General features: G+C 52.2%; 2 protein-coding genes across 3 annotated transcripts in view; one reads left to right on the top strand and one right to left on the bottom strand.

The window, feature by feature from the left end:
- The window catches only part of UBALD2 (UBA like domain containing 2), a 468,792-nt gene that overhangs the window by 142,800 nt on the left and 311,058 nt on the right, over positions 1–14,934 (bottom strand). The gene's annotated exons all lie outside the window — the stretch shown is intronic.
- Positions 4,746–14,934, top strand: part of EXOC7 (exocyst complex component 7) — a 42,131-nt gene continuing 31,942 nt past the window's right edge. Inside the window, exon 1 of the mRNA XM_050764241.1 lies at positions 4,746–4,755. The gene's annotated coding sequence lies outside the window, so the exon portion shown is untranslated. The remainder of the gene's footprint in view (positions 4,756–14,934) is intronic.

The following is a 14,934-nucleotide window of genomic DNA, read 5'->3' on the forward strand; positions in this document are numbered from 1 at the left end:
TTCCTTAGTGCAGTTGGTGGGGTGCGGGGAAAGTGAGAGCAGGCAGCAAACTCCAGCTCCAAATGGGGAGAAAGGAAGGAGAGGGTGCGGACAGGGGTGAGGGCAGACTCAAGGAGAACTTAGAGATGGGAGGCCTGAGGGCATTTGAAGGAAAGAAGGGGTACGGGTGCCCCCGAGGGGTTGGCAGTGCTGAGAGAGCTCCTGGTGGGAGCAGGAGGAAGAGGGTCTCAGAGGAGGCAGAAAGGATGAGCGCTGGCCCCTTTCCTGGAGAAGGAAGAGGAAGAGGATGGGCAGGGAGTGGGGCTGCGTCAGGGTGAACAGGAGGGTGTGGGGGGCTCTGGCTAGTGTGCGGAACTACAGGGTATAAGGGGCGGAAGTGCGGAGGAGCAGGTCTGGAGTAACTTGGAAGGGCACTCGGGAGCAAGGGGAGCAGAGAGGAGGGACAGGAGCTCTGAGGGGAGCAGGGGCCCCGGGAGGTCAGGGTGGCTGCCCTGCACCCAGCTCGCAGGGTGAGGCTGGAGGCTGGAGATTCTCAGCTGCAGGAGAGGAAGGCCAGGGTCCCAGGTGCTGCTGGACACTGGTCAGTCACTCACCTGGTGACCTGGTTCCTTACACCTTTGAGCTGAGTCAGGGAGGGGCAACAAAGAAGGAAGGAGACCCGGTCTTGGGGAGCCTTTCTAACCCACCGAGCTGGGAGGCCCACAGCCTTACGCATGGGACTCACAGACTCTGAGGCTAACATGTTTGGGCACTGCAGCTTCAGGGCAGGAATCCTGTTCTCGGAGCTTTGCTCATGAGGTATGGTTCCTTTTCCAAGACGAGTCTCCTAGAACCCTCCTTCATTACCCAGAAGCCTCTCAGGCGCCCCTCAAACATGCTATGGGCACCTCAACTCTCCGTATACCTGGCCAGATTCCCCTTCTCCCTGTGTGGGCCTTCCTCACGAGGCATTCCCTCACTCAGGACTGGCACCCCCAGCCAGTTGTCTCCCAGCCCACTGCCCTCGCTCCAGTATGTTCTCTTTTTTTTTTTTTTTTTTTTTTTTTTTTTTTTTTTTAGTGGAGTCTTGCTCTGTCACCCAGGCTGGAGTGCAGTGGTGTGATCTCGGCTCACTGCAACCTCCACCTCCTGGGTTCAAACGATTATTTTGCCTCAGTCTTCCGAGTAGCTGGGATTACAGGCATCCACCACCACACCCGGCGAATGTTTTGTATTTTCAGTAGAGATGGGGTTTCACCATGTTGGCCAGGCTGGTCTTGAACTCCTGACCTCAGGTGATCCACCCACCTCGGCCTCCCAAAGTGCTGGGATTACAAGTGTGAGCCACCACACCCTGTCTCTTTTTCTATCTTTTTTTTTTTTTTTTTTTTCTTTGAAACAGAGTCTCTCACTCTTGTCCAGGCTGGAGTGCAGTGGCACAATCACAGGTCACTGCAGCCTCGACTTCCTGGGTTTAAGTGATCCTCCCAGCTCAGCCTCCCGAGTAGCTGGGACTAGAAGCACATGCCACCACGCCTGGCTGTTTTTAAATTTTTTGTGGAGATGAGTTCTCACCAGGTTGCCCAGGCTGGTCTCAAACTCCTGGGCTCAAGTGATCCTCCTGCCTCAGCCTCTGAAAGTGCTCAGATTACAGGTGTGAGCCAGCCACCTTGCCAGGCTTTTTTTTTTTTTTTTTTTTTTTTGAGATGGAGTCTTGTTCTGTCCCCAGGCTGGAGTACAGTGGCTCGATCTCAGCTCACTGCAAGCTCCGCCTCCCGGGTTCACGCCATTCTCCTGCCTCAGCCTCCCGAGTAGCTAGGACTACAGGCGCCCGCCACCACGCCTGGCTAATTTTTTTTTTGTATTTTTAGTAGAGATGGGGTTTCACCATATTAGCCAGGTCTCAATCTCCTGACCTCGTGATCCGCCTGCCTCAGCCTCCCAAAGTGCTGGGATTACAGGCGTGAGCCACCACGCCTGGCCTTTTTTTTCCCTTTTTTAAGGAAAAATTTTTACCTCATAACAGTACATGCACCTGGAATAAATATCAATCTTAAAAAGACTTAGTATGTTAAAAAGTTTTTAAAAAAACACAAAAGGTCACTAGCTGTTCCTTCAGGTCCTGCTCCTCTGGTAACCATAACCAACCACTTTCAGTTCTTTCACTGGTTCAGGTAATCCCTGCTGTTCTTTTATTGTGTGTGTGTGTGTGTATATGTGTGTGTGTGACAGAGTCTCACTGTGTCACCCAGACTGGAGTGTAGTGACACGATCTTGGCTCACTGCAACCTCTGCCTCCTGGATTCAAGTGAGTCTCCTGCCTCAGCATCTCGAGTAGCTGGGATTACAGGTGTGCACCACCACACCTGGCTAATTTTTGTATTTTGAGTAGAGATGTGGTTTCGTCATGTTAGTCAGGCTGGTCTTGAACTCTGGACCTTGTGATCCACCTGTCTCAGCCTCCCACAGTCCTGGGGTTACAGGCGTGAGCCACTGCGCCCGGCCTATTTTGTTCTTATTGAGGTAAAATTCATGTACAATTAAATGAGCTGATTTTAAGTGTACTGTTTAAACCATTTTGACTAATATATATCAAAACACAGAAAATTTCCTCATGCCCCTTTCCAGGGGATCCCTACCATCACCCCATCCCTAAGCAACCACTCATTTGATTTCTATTGCCATCAGTCAGTTTTGCCTGTTCTAGACTTTCCTAAGAATGTCACCAGACAGTTTGTACTTTGTGTTCAGCTTCTTTCACTCAGCATGTTATTTTTGGAATTTCACTATGTCGTTGCATGCATCAGTAGTTTGTTCCTCTTCATGGCTGAGTAGTATTTCATCAGCTGATGGTAGCTGTTTGTTTATCCAGTCTCCTCTTGATGGATATCTGGGTTGTTTCCAGTTTTGTTCTATTGTGAATAAAGTTGCTATGAACAGTCTTGTACAAGGCTTTTTGTCATATAGCTTTGTTTAAAAACAATCCCTTTACTTTTCATTTGGATAGGGATTTGGGAAGTGAAGACATATATGTGTATAACGTATCTGCCATGTCCAACAGGACTACCCTGAGTTGATTCTTTTTTTTTTTTTTTTTAAGACGGAGTCTCGCTCTGTCGCCCAGGCTGGAGTGCAGTGGCTGGATCTCAGCTCACTACAAGCTCTGCCTCCCGGGTTCACGCAATTCTCCTGCCTCAGCCTCCCGAGTAGCTGGGACTACAGGCACCTGCCAACTCGCCCAGCTAGTTTTTTTTTTGTTTTTTTTTTTGTTTGTTTTTTAGTAGAGACGGAGTTTCACCGTGTTAGCCAGGATGGTCTGGATCTCCTGACCTCGTGATCCGCCCGTCTCGGCCTCCCAAAGTGCTGGGATTACAGGCTTGAGCCACGGCGCACGGCCTCTTTATTTTTTATTTTTGAGATGGAGTCTTGTTCTGTTGCCCAGGCTGCAGTGCAGTGGTGCGATCTCAACTCACTGCAACCTCCACTTGCCAGGTTCAAGTGATTCTCCTGCCTCAGCCTCCCCAGTAGCTTGGGACTACAGGTGCATGCCATCATGCCCGGCTAATTTCTGTATTTTTAGTAGAGACGAGACAGGCTTTCACCATGTTCCCTGGGCTGGTCTTGCACTCCTGATCTCAAGTGGTCTGCCCACCTCAGCCTCCCAAAGTGCTGGAATTGGAGGCGCGAGCCACTGCACCCAGCCCCTGAGTTGATTCTTCAAAGAGGTGGCCCAGGTATCCAGCAGGAGTGCAGGGAGGAAAAGAGTTTCAGGCAGAAGGAGGGGAGTGAGCAAAGGCATGGAGGTGGGACCCTGCCAGTTTGCCCAGAGGGCTGCTAGCCTCTCGGTGCTAGGGAAGGTAAGGGGCCAGGGTGACCCTTTTCAAGTGCAGCTCTGGCCACATCACTCCTCTGCTAACAGTGCAGTGAGTTCCCTCGCCTGCAGAAGGAGCTTCAGTTCCCCTAAGCTCCATCAAGATCTGACTCCCGCTCACCCCTCATCTTCCCACCTCCCCTGCCCTCTGTGGCCAGTCACACTAATGCACCACTCAGAATCACTATTTCCACTCTTCCTGTCCCAATGCCTGCCCTCTACCTTGAACGACCACCCTCCCGCTCTCCCGCTTCACCTGGGTAACGCTTTTCAGGACTTAGTTCCAGAGTCCCCAGTCCTGGTCTCCACCTGGGTTAGGTGTCGGCTCTGGGCTCCCACGGCATCCTCAACATACCCCACCTGCCAGAGCCCAGGACAGCAGGCGCATGATATTGATGACCATACAGTGGCCAGCGAGGTTGTCAGTCCCCTTCCCAAGTGGTTCTCTTGGCCCCTCTCTGTGTCTAGCACCTGAAGGAGATGTGAAGAGGCGGGGAGGGGAAAATAAACCAGCCCGCAGGGTGCATGTCACCATGCCATCCAAGCCCAGGTCTGAAAACCCAGGTGTGAGCCTTTTCTCTCAGTGTGGCTGGTGACACCTGCAGAGAGAGGGTTCTCCCTGCATCGCCATCCTGGCAGAACTTGTGCCAGCCTTTTTGGCCCTTCTGTTTGAGCAGGCAATTGGTAACACACATCGGGGTCCCCAGGTTGGTACCTGAACCAACGTCAGCTCTGGCAATGCCACCTCTCAGAAGAGTGGCCCTGGCTGGAGCAGAGTCGGGGCTGGGGGTCCCTGGACACTCGCTCTGCCCCTAGCTGGCCAGAGTTCCAGAAAACCCACATCTCACAGTCCACCCTTGACCCTGAGCCCTTTTATCTGGTGGGTCTAGAACACAGTTTGGGGGATGACCTCCATCACAATCCCTTTCCCTGCTTCACCCCTGCAGCCTGGTGAATGCCTCCAGGGCAGAGGACAAGTGCAGGGGGCCTCCGTTCCTGCCTGCCCAGTACCCGTGCCCCTCGCCTGCTGCCAGCACAGACTGCCCACCGTGGGGCTCCTGGGTAGAGGACAAGTGTGGGGGCCTCTGTTCCTGCCTGCCCAGGACCTGTGCGCCCCTTGCCTGCTGCCAGCACAGACTGCCCACTGTGGCGCTCCTGGCTGCTTTCTTTGGTTCAGGTTTGTTGGGGGAAGCACCTGGGCTGGGTCCTGAGCTCTGGGAGGCACCATATCAGCTGGCTGGGCCTCTGGCAGACCCCAGCTCCAAGTCTGGTCCTGGGGAGCTGCAGGCCCAGATTCCTTGAGGGGTGCGGGTGGGAGGTAGGGGTTTGTCTGTTTGCCCTTTTGTGGGAGGCAGGAGCAGCTGGAGTAGCCCTCAATAACAACAGCAAACACCGTCATCTGCAGGCGGTCTCAGGAGCCTTCTAGTGTCACCTATAGCTGAATAGAATGAGGCACAGAGAGGCACAGCTCTGAGGATGGTGGCACAGGAGAGGCTGGCTTCTCATGGGCACTGCCGGCTGGGGGACCCATGTGGACATCTGCCACCTCTCCACTCACCACATCAGCATCTGTGTCTCCCTGCTGGACTGGGAGCTCCGGGAGGGCAGAGGCAGTGTGCAGTTCTCTGTGGCACCTGGCCGGAGTCAGGTATGGCACACGCTTGGTGCTTAGCAGAGCACGGCAGCATGGATGGGGGGCAGGATACACCCCAATTCTCACAATGACTTACTGGCAGAGCCAGATCCAAAAGTCAGATTTTTCAGCTGGGCAGATAGCATGGAACTATCAGGAAGGAACTATCAGGAGGCTGGGCGTGGTGGCTCTCGCCTGTAATCCCAGCACTTTGGGAGGCTGAGACGGGGTGGGGGGGGCGGGGGATCACCTGAGGTCAGGAGTTCAAGATCAGCCTGGCCAACACAGTGAAACCCCATCTGTACTAAAAATAAAAAAATGTGCCGCATGCGGTGGTGCATGCCTGTAGTCCCAGCTACTTGGGAGGCTGAGGCAGGAGAATCGCTTGAACCCGAGAGGTGGAGGTTGTAGTGAGCTGAGATTGTGCCACTGCACTCCAGCCTGGGCTACAAGGGTGAAGCTCTGAAAAAGAAAAAGAAGGAAGGAAGGAGGGAGGGAGGGAAAGAAAGAGAGGAAGAGAAGAAAGAGAGAAAGAAAGAAAGAAGGAAGGAAGAGGGGGAGGAGAGAGAGAGAGAGAGAGAGAAGCAAAGCAAGGCCACTCAGGCCTGTCCTGCCTGTCCGTCTGCCCTCAGGGGCCCAGGCCTCACCTCCAGCCCAGCCTCCTCCCCGGCCTCATTAAAAAGCCCTTACTGAAGAAGAAGTGTGAGTGGAATCCCGCCAGGTAATACAAGCTGAGATATCTCTGCTCATTCATTCATTCATTTCAGGCAGACAGTAGGACCCTTCCGTGAGTGTGAACGACACGCAAACCCCCAGAGCAAGAGCACACTGGGGACTCCCTTCAGGGTCATCCCACTCAATCCCCTGCCTCAGGGCAGCTATCCACTCAGGGAATGAGGCCTCCTGGTTTCCAACCGCAGGGGCAGGATCTCAGTCCTGGGGCTGAGGGGAACGGTGGTGGAAACCTGACTCTCGGCTTGCTCCCGAGCAGGGCTTCCCTGTGCCCTCCCGCCCCCAGCCAGCAGCCTGTGTCTTCTCGTTTACTGCCCAAGGCACCGCACTCTCCTTACTTGAGGCCCCCAGGCCATCCTGCCAGGCAGCCCACTCCTGCCAGGCTCCTCTCCAAACACAGTGCAACCTCAGCTGACGCGGGGGCCCCAGGGCCGCTCTGCCTCCACTCCCGCCACACTCAGCCGTCCTCTCCGACACCCCTGGCCCCCTCCCTACTTCCCAGCTTTCCTTCCATAAGGCCGGTCGCTGTCCTGAGGCCCCCTTCTCCCATCCTTCAAAATCCAGTCCATACGCCTGTGCCTCGGCCTCCCTGAAACGCCCCATAGCTGTGGCTGTTCCCCCAACCCAGGCCACAGCCCTGTGTCTCTACTGTGGCCTGGATAACCGAGGCCTGCAGCGCACCCCAAATTCCCACGTTTCCAAGAAAACCATCTTCTTATTCGGGCTCTCCTCTCTCTTCCTGCTTCATGCCTCGCTGAGTTCGTGAACAAATGAACGAACCTGCCCTACTCGGGAAAGATTCCTCCTGGCGGGGGCCTGTGAGGGGCCCTTCCTGAGGACAGCGCCACCCGCCGCTTCCGTCCCTCTCCCCACCGCAGCCGGGCACGGAGAAAGCGCTGAGTCACGTTCCGGGCACGCGGCCCCCGGGGAACCAAGCCTCAGGGGCGCGCCTGGGCCTGTGGGGGCTCCTGGGCCTGCTGGGGCAGCGCCTGGGCCCGCGATGGGGGTCGCCTGCACCCGCTCCCGCTGCCCAGCGCAGCCCCCGCATCATCCCAGGTTGCCTGGAGCCACAGGCCGGGCAGCAGCGGGTGCCAGCGGCTAACGCCACCGCGGCTTGTCAGCCGAACCCCCCTTCCGGACTGGTTCAGAGGAATGGGGAATGGGGGGCGCGAGAAGCCCCCAGCAGGCTGCCCCGACCCCTGATTTCCTGCCCAGCCCCCAGGTCGGGTTCCCGGGGGGCCTCTGGATGCCCCCTCGTTGTTTGCTTCCCCTCCCGTCTCCACGGTCCCTCCCTCTTCAGCGCCCCCTCCTGCCCCCGTTCTGTCCACACCCATGCCCCCGGCCCCTAGGACTTTCCCTTCCCCTGCACCCTGGACCTTCTCAGAGGTTCCCCCTGCCCGAGCGCGGTGGAGGCCAAGGGTGGAGTGGGGCGCCCCCTCGCGGCCCGGCCTGGCCCGGCCCGGCCCGGCCCGGGCTCGCCTCACCTTCCCGCCTGCCGAAGCCCTCCCGGAGTACTCCGGGTTCAACCCCTGAGCACGGCGGTAGGAGAGCGCCCCCCTGCGGCACAGCCACGTCCATGAAACCCCTCCCGGGGTTCTAGAAAGCGGAGGCCTCCGGTAATAGGGGCTAAGGCTGGGCCAGGGGGACAGGGACAGGCCCTCCCAGCTCCTCCCCTGCCGAGCCGGGAGGATTGAGGGAGAGGGGGAGAGGGGGGTGAGTGTGTGTGTGTGTGTGGTGTGTGTCGCGCAGGTAAGGGGCCATGGCCTAGGACAGCTGGGCAGTGAGTGACAAGTGCCTGATGGGTTGCTCTTCCTTCATTTTACAGGCCAGGAAGTCTTCCTGCGGTGGGGTCTGCAGAACCAGTAGAATCCCTCCTGGGGCCACCACGTTCCTGGCACCATTCTGAGCCTTTGTAATGCTAATCTCCTGTCGTGAGTGCCTCGGGAGTGTTGGGGGACTGTAATATTGTTGTCCGTGCAGAAGGAAAGACCGAGGTGCAGAGAGACGTCTAGAAGGTGCTAGAAGGTGACTATCCAGCCCTGGTATCACTGCCTGGTGATTTCGTTTCATTCATCTTCACAAATGGCCTCACCGGGTGAGTCCAGGGGCCAGGAGGCTCAAGATGCTGTCAATGACTCGGGACTGTTTGGGGGCAGATAAGAGGAGGTGAGGGGTTCTGCAGGTTCTGGATAAATTGATCAGAACTCAGAACACATTTCTAAGCAGTGATCATTAGCTGCAGAAGCTGATTTTGTTCCTAACATACTCCAACTACAGCTGGAAAGGCCAGGGAAGAACCGGAGTGGGCACCGGCTAACATTTCTTGAGCGCCTACTAGGTACCAGGCCCTTTATATGCGCCATGTCACTTAATTTACCTCAAATCCAAGGGGCCTTTGTGGCGTGTTATTCAGAAGTCACAGGGCTAATGAGGGCAGGACTGGGATCAGACTGGGCCTGTCTGGCCTCTCACCTGGGTTATTTTTCCTCCACTCGGCGGTTCATAGCACCAGCTGTGATTTGGACAGAAATCAGCTGCCACGTGCAACATTCTCCCATGGGAACGTGTGTCCGCAGCACCTATCTCAGGGCCCAAATCCCTCCTGCCCCACAGCCCTCTCCTGGGACCTGCCTTGGATAAGATGAGAAATTGGGATGGGAGGTGTGGGAGGCGGGGCAGGGTGTGCAGGTCTCTGGCCACACAGAGAAGCGTGAAGGGATACAGATTCCTCCCAACACATCTCCTGGCCTAGGTGTTTCTGCTGCCCACAAGTAGGTTGCTGTGATTTTCAGGTCAGAGAGGCTCTCGGTTGCCTCAAAAGCTGCACCCTCGGCTGGGCATGGTGGCTCACGCTTGTAATTCCAACACCTTGGGAGGCCAAGTCAGGTAGATCACCTGAGGTCAGGAGTTCGAAATCAGTCTGACCAATATGGTGAAAGTCTGTCTCCACTAAAAATACAAAAACAATTGGTCGGGTGTGGTAGCAGGTGCCTATAGTCCCAGCTTCTCAGGAGGCTGAGACAGGACAATTGCTTGAACCTGGGAGACAGAGATTGCAGTGAGCTGAGATCGTGCCACTGCACTCCAGCCTGGGCGACAGAGTGAGACTCTGTCTCAAAAAAAAAAAAAAAAAAAGCTGCACTCCGACCTCCTTCACTTTGTCTTCCCTGGGACGTGTATGCCATCCCTTTGATCCTCCTTCCGCACCCCTGCTCCTCCTCCTGGAGTTAGCCTTCATGCACTTGTTTATTTGTTCATCATAGATTTACTGGGTACCCTGAACACCCTCTGGGTCGGGCCAAGGCCAGGTGCTGGGTAGGCACCCTTTAGAGGGCCCGCTGAGCCTTCTGGTCACGCCTGGCGATTCCATCAGCCCTGGCCCGGCACCCCTCTTGTTTGTGTCACTCAGGTGCGAAGACCTGTTGCCCGTGCCTGTATTTGGTCTGCCCCCAGTGGGGCTCCTGCTGGCTTAGCCTTTCCTCTCTCCAGCTCTGCCTGTGAGGTCCAGGAATCCTTCTGGGCAGAGGACCCTGCTCTGCTGGGCACCTCGCAGGCTCCGCAGGAGGTTTCTGGCTTCCAGCACCTCTTCACCTTGCTCACACTTTGCCTTCACCCTTCAAGCAGGCATGATTCCTCGGTGATGCCCCAGACTCTATAAGGACTTGAATTCAAAAATCAGTTTGCTGGGGGGCAGGCGCAGTGACTCATGCCTGTAATCCCAGCACTTTGGGAGACTGAGGTGGGCGGATCACAAGGTCAAGAGATTGAGACCATCCTGGCCAAGGTGGCGAAACCCTGTCTCTACTAAAAATACAAAAATACAAAAATTTTTACAAATTACAAAAATTAAAAATACAAAAATTAGCTGGGCATGGTGGCGTGCACCTGTAGTCCCAACTACTCAGGAGGCTGAGGCAGGAGAATCGCTTGAACCCGGGAGGCGGAGTTGCAGTGAGCCGAGATTGCACCACTGCACTCCAGCCTGGGCAACAGAGTGAGACTCCATCTCAAAAAAAAAAGAAAAAAAAAAAAAAAAGAAAGAAAGTCTGATAAACATAAATCAAATATGAATAAATGAAAGAATTAAAACTCCAGTGGCATAAAATAGCAACAATAAATGAAATTAAACCACATATTTTAATTTTTTTCAAGACAGGGCCTTGCTCTGTCACCTGGGCTGCAGTGCAGTGGTACAATCAATGTTCATTGCAGCCTCAACCTTTCAGGTTCAAGCGATTCTCCCGCCTCAGCCTCCCAAGTAGCTGGGACCACAGGAGCGTGCCACCATGCCCAGCTAATTTTTGTATTTTTTGCAGAGATAGGGTTTTGCCATGTTGCCCTTGCTGATCTCAAACTCCTAAACTCAGGCAGTCCACCCAAATTGGCCTCCCAAAGTGCTGGGATTATAGGCATGAGTCACCATGCCTGGCCCACATGATAATGAAAACGGGAAAAAAAAAAAGAGATTTACATATAAATGATTAAATAATATTCTTTAATGTACAAAGAATTGGCTGGGTGCAGTGGCTCTTGCCCGTAATCCTAACACTTTGGAAGGCTGAAGTGGGTGGATCACTTGAGATCAGGATTTCGAAACCAGCCTGGCCAACATGGTGAAACCCCATCTCTACTAAAATACAAAAAAAAATTAGCCATTCGTGGAGGCAGGTGCTTGGAATCCCAACTACTCAGGAGGCTGAGGCAGGAGAATCGCTTAAACCTGGCTGAGGCAGGAGAATCGCTTAAACCCGGGAGGCGGAGGTTGCAGTAAGCTGAGATCGCGCCACTGCACTCCAGCCTGGGTGACAGAGCAAGACTGCCTCAAAAAAAATAAAATAAAATAAAATAGACCGGGCGCAGTGGCTCACGCCTGTAATCCCAGCACTTTGGGAGGCAAAGGCCGGCGGATCACCTGGGGTCAGGAGTTCGAGACCAGCTTGGCCAACATGGTGAAACCCCGTCTCTACTAAAAGTACAAACAGTAGCCGGGGGTGGTGGCAGGCACCTGTAATCCCAGCTGCTCAGGAGGCTGAGGGAGGAGAAGCTTGAACCCAGGAGGCGGAGGTTGCAGTGAGCCGAGATCAGGCCACTGCACTCCAGCCTGGGCAACAAGAGCAAGACTCCGTCTCAAATAATAATAATAATAAAATTAAAAAATAATATACAAAGAATTCTGAAAATTTAGTAAGAAAATATGAACATCATTATATAAAATGGACAAAGGGCTGGGCATGGTGGCTCATGCCTATAATCCCAGCACTTTGGGAGGCTGAGGTGAAAGGATCTTTTGAGCCCAGGAGTTCTATACCAGCCTGGGCAACATGGTGAAACCCCATCTCTATAAAAAATACAGAAATTAGCCAGCCATGGTGGCACATGCCTGTAGTCCCAGATACTTGGGAGGGTGAGGTGGGAGGATGGCTTGGGCCTGGGAGGCGGAGGTTGTAGTGAGCCAAGACTGCACCACTGCACTCCAGTCTGGGCAACAGAGCTAGACCCTGTCTCAAAAACAAATAAACAAAAAAGGACAAAGTGCATTAAACAGGCAGTTTAAACCTGAGATGTTATTTTAAAAGATTTTTTTTTTTTTTTTTTTTTTGGAGACAGAGTCTCTGTCTGTTGCCCAGGCTGGAGTGCAGTGGCAGGATTTCAGCTCACTGCAACCTGCTACCTCCCAGGTTCAAGCGATGCTCCGCCTTAGCCTCCCGCGTAGCTGGAACTACAGGCATGGGCCACCATGTCCAGCTAATTTTTGTATTTTTTAGTAGAGACAGGGTTTCACCATGCTGGCCAGGCTGGTCTCGAACTCTTGACCTTGTGATCTGCCTGCCGTGGCTTCCCAAAGTTCTTGGATTATAGGTGTGAGCCACCGTGCCTGGCCTAACAATTTTTTTTAATACACATTTTTTATTTTTTTGAGACAGGGCTTTACTCCGTCACCCAGGCTGAAGTGCAGGGGCACAGTCATAGCTCACTGCCGCCTCCAACTCCTGGGCTCAAGCCACCCTCCTGCCTCATTCTCCTGAGTAGCTGGGACTACAGGCACATGCCACCATGCCTGGCTAATTTTTTATTTTTTGTAGAGATGAGGTCTCGCTATGTTGCCCAGGCTGGTCTCGAACTCCTGGCCTCAAGTGATCCTCCCACCTTGGCCTCCCAAAACACTGAGATTACAGGTGTGAGTCATTGTGCCCAACAGACATTTTTTAAAGCAGCTTCAGGTTTACAGAAAAAAAAATCATGCAGAAAGGACGGAGTTCTCATATATCTCCTCCGGCTCCCCGTCTCTCAGTTTCCACTATTGTTAAGATCTAGCAAGGCCAGAAGTGGTGGCTTATGCCTGTAATCCCAGCGCTTTAAGAGGCTGAGGCGAGAGGATTACTTGAGCCCAGGAGTTTGTGACCAGCCTGGGCAATATAGCAAGACCCCATCTCTACAAAACAATTAAAAAATTAGCTGAGTGTGGTGGCACACACTCGAGGTTGCAGTGAGCTACAACTGGGCCACTGAACTCCAGCCTGGGTGACAGAGCTAGACCCTGTCTCTAAATAAATAAAAATTTGAATTAGTGTGGTACATTTACTACAACTGATGGACAAATTGATTGATATATTATTATTAACTAAAGCCCATAGTTTACTTTTTGTTTCTAAAAATCTTTTTTTAATTTTTGTGAGTACGTAATAGGTATGTATATTTATGGGTTACATGAGATATCTTGATACAGGCGTAATCACATCAGGGTAAATGGAGTATCCATCACCTCAAGCACTTATCCTTGCTTTGTGTTACAAACAATCCAATTATACTCTTTTTTTCTTTCTTTCTTTTTTTTTTTTTGAGACAGCATCTCACTCTGTTGCCCAGGCTGGAGTGCAGTGGCACCATCTCAGATGCTCATTGCAACCTCCACCTCCCGGTTTCAAGCAATTCTCCTGCCTCAGCCTCCCGAGTAGCTGGGACTACAGGCGCCTGCCACCATGCCTGGCTAATTTTTGTATTTTTTAGTAGAGACATGGTTTTGCCATGTTGGTCAGGCTGGTCTTGAACTCCTAGCCTCAAGTGATCCGCCTGCCTCAGTCTTTCAATGTTGGGGTTACAGGCATGAGCCACCGCACCCGGCCCAATTATACTCTTTTAGTTATTTTTATTTTATTTTTTGAGATGGAGTCTCGCTCTGTCACCCAGGCTGGAGTGCAGTGGTAAGATCTCAGCTCACTGCAACCTTCACTTCCTAGGTTCAAGGAATTCTCCTGCCTTAACCTCCCGAAGTAGCTGGGATTACAGGTGCCCACCACCACACCTGGCTAATTTTTGTATTTTTAGTAGAGACAGCATTTCACCATGTTGGCCACACTGGTCTTGAACTCCTGACTTCAGGTGATCTACCTGCCTTGGCCTCCCAAAGTGCTGGGATTACAGGCATGAGCCACCGTGCCTGGCCCATAGTTATTTTTAATGTACAATAAATTATTGTTGACTATAGTCACCCTGTTGTGCTATCAAATACTGGATCTTATTCATTCTAGCTAACTATATTTTTGTGCATGTTAACCATCCCCCCTTCTCCCTCTTTCACCACCATTACTCTTCCCAGCCTCTGCTCTCTATCTCCATGAGTTCAATTCTTTTAAGTTTTAGCTCCCACAAATAAGTGAGAACACGTGAAGTTTGTCTTTCTGTACCTGGCTTATTTCATGTAACACAATGACCTCCCGCTCCATCCAAGTTATTGCAAATGACAGGGTCTCATATTTTTTTATGGGTGACTAGTACTCCCAGGTGTATATGAACCACATTTTCTTTATCCATTTGTTTGTTGATGGACACTTAGTGTATTAGTCTATTTCATAACACTGTGAAGAAATACCCAAGACTGGGTAATTTATAAAGAAAAAGAGGTTTAATGGACTCACAGTTTCACATGGCTGGGGAGGCCTCACAATCATAGAGGAAGGCGAAGGAGGAGAAAAGGCACATCTTACATGGTGGCAGGCAAGGAAAGTGTGTGCAGGGGAACTGCCCTTTATGAAACCATCAGATCTCATGAGACTTATTCGCTATCATGAGAAGAGCACAGGAAAAACCGACCCCTAAAAAAAGTAACCAGGCATGGTGGTGGGCGCCTGCAATCCCAGCTATTCAGGAGGCTGAGGCAGAGAATTGCTTGAACCCAGGAGGTGGAGGTTGCAGTGAGCCAAGATCACACCACAGGACTCCAGCCTGGGCGACAGAGTAAGATTCTGTCTCAAAAAAAAAAACAAAACAAAACAGAAAAACCTGCCCCTATGATTCAATTACCTCCCGCTGGGTCCCTCCCATGACACATGGGGATTGTGGGAGCTATAATTCAAGATGAGATTTGAGTGGGGACACTGAGGTTGCTTCCAATTCTTAGCTATTGTGAACAGTGCTGCAATAAACAAGGGAGTATAGATATCTTTTCAATATACTGATTTCCTTCCTTTTGGGTATATACCTAGCAGTGGAATTGCTGGATCACCTGGTGCCTCTATTTTTAGTTTTTTGAGGAACCTTCATACTGTTCCATAGTAGTTATACTAATTCGCATTGCCAGCAACAGTGTAGGAGGGTTCCCTTCTCTCCACATCCTCTCCAGCATATGTTATTGCCTGTCTTTTGGATAAGAGCCATTTTAACTGGGTTGAGAAAATACTTCATTATAATTTTGATTTGTATTTCTCTGATGATCAGTGAC

Source organism: Macaca thibetana, chromosome 16 (assembly GCF_024542745.1).
Source record: "Macaca thibetana thibetana isolate TM-01 chromosome 16, ASM2454274v1, whole genome shotgun sequence".
Taxonomy (NCBI): domain Eukaryota; kingdom Metazoa; phylum Chordata; class Mammalia; order Primates; family Cercopithecidae; genus Macaca; species Macaca thibetana.